The sequence below is a fragment of the Theobroma umbraticum genome, unplaced genomic scaffold (genome assembly GCF_002168275.2).
Source record: "Theobroma umbraticum cultivar Fairchild unplaced genomic scaffold, ASM216827v3 scaffold_4.1, whole genome shotgun sequence".
In the NCBI taxonomy this organism is placed as follows: domain Eukaryota; kingdom Viridiplantae; phylum Streptophyta; class Magnoliopsida; order Malvales; family Malvaceae; genus Theobroma; species Theobroma umbraticum.
Genome location: NW_018397258.1, coordinates 7118822 through 7120622, shown reverse-complemented (window position 1 = coordinate 7120622; position 1801 = coordinate 7118822). Strand labels below are relative to the sequence as shown.

Below are 1801 nucleotides of genomic sequence, written 5' to 3'. Positions count from 1 at the left end.
CACAAATGAATCCTACAATTGTTTAGTGAAATCTGTCCCAAATTCCATATTGCTCGGAAAGCTCGAATGAACACTAACATGCTATAAATACGGACTCCAATGGAAAGCAATTTCCCACATGCTCATGCCACTAAGGACTGGTTACCAAATTGGATATAAGTATTGAGGCCCAACTACGAATGATTGGACAACAATTCATTATTAGATGACTACAATTGTTTCCAAAGCGTACCTGACCCTGACATGAAGTTTGGCACCAGACAAAGTCCTGATCTCAAGAAATAGTTACGCGTCGATAATTGAAAAATGCTCAAGCGACTAAGCATAAGAGCAAAGGTTGCATCATTACAAGTAAACAAAAAACAATTTCACAATCATGTCAAATGCAGACACTAAACTTCACAGCCAGAATCAGATAAAATATCTAGGGAAACCACAGTTAAAACTATTCAACAAACATCATCCCTACTCTAAACAAGGATCCCAAGTTCAAAGGAACAAGCCTAGAGAGTTACAGCATATATACTGACCAGATCTACTAGACAGATTAAACAAAGCCTACAATAAAACCAAGTCACATAACAGATCATAAAAGTACTCAAAGGTCAACAACTATTTGAAATCAGACATAACTAATCCTTGGTAGTTTTGTTGATTAGGGACTTGTGAATGTGAGGGATGACACCACCTCCAGCAATGGTACCCTTTATAAGGGTGTCAAGCTCCTCATCCCCTCTAATAGCCAGCTGCAGATGCCTTGGAGTGATTCTCTTCACTTTCAGATCCTTGCTCGCATTTCCAGCCAACTCAAGAACCTCAGCAGTCAGGTATTCAAGGATAGAAGCCAAGTAAACAGCAGCAGTGGCCCCAACTCTCCCATTTGCAGAAGTCCTAGACTTGAGATGACGGTGGATACGACCCACTGGAAACTAATTTCAAGAATAAAAATGAAACTTGTAAGAGCATGAAGGTTGAATCCTAAAAACGGTAAGTACACAGTTACAACCAAGAAATATAGTATTCTAAATACAAGAAAAAGGGAGAAAAAAAAAACCTATAGTTTGCGTTTACATTGTCCACCAGGGAAACAAGCTTATACTTTCGCCCCGTCACAATGAGTATGACTAAATAATAATAGACATAGAACAAAACACAATATAACTATGATAAATTTAATCCACCAAAGACAAACAAAGTATGCATTTTAATTAAGATAAAAGGTATTATTGATTAAAATGCTTTAAGTTTAGTATCAATCCATGCAATAAAACCTTTTGAAAAAAGAGAAAGCACACAACGAACAGAAATGAAACAAGAAAAATAATAATAAATTTGATCCACGAAACACAAAGTGTGTGATTTAGTCAAAGATAAAAGCTGCACAACAAGTACAGACACGTTATTGATTAAAATGGTTCAAGTTCAAGTTTAATACCAGTCCACGCAACAACAACTTTTAAGAAAGAGAGAAATGAAACATAACACATCAAAGAAAAAGATTGAATGCTCAAAAGCAACTAACTTTTTACATTTTCCTGAAACTAGACTTGGTTCCATAACAGTAAAACAAGTACTACCTCTCATTGAAGACCCACATCTCAAAGAACAGTGCACTCTTCATTCCTTTTAGTAGCAAAACTTAACTGAATGGTAATGGTAGAATTTAGAACACGCCAACAAAAAGACACGTGTAACAAGAGTCTTACCATTACATACAAAGGCAAAAGCGTTAAAAAAAAAAAACCTACTAAAGAAAAATTGGTTATACCAATAATATTATGGCCTGTATAATAGTAGAAAA

General features: G+C 35.6%; 1 pseudogene; it reads right to left on the bottom strand.

Annotated features, from left to right (window-relative positions):
- Positions 1-388: 388 nt before the first annotated feature.
- LOC110413344 (histone H2A variant 1 pseudogene) lies at positions 389-1584 on the bottom strand (annotated as a pseudogene).
- Between the last annotated feature and the right edge of the window lie 217 nt (positions 1585-1801).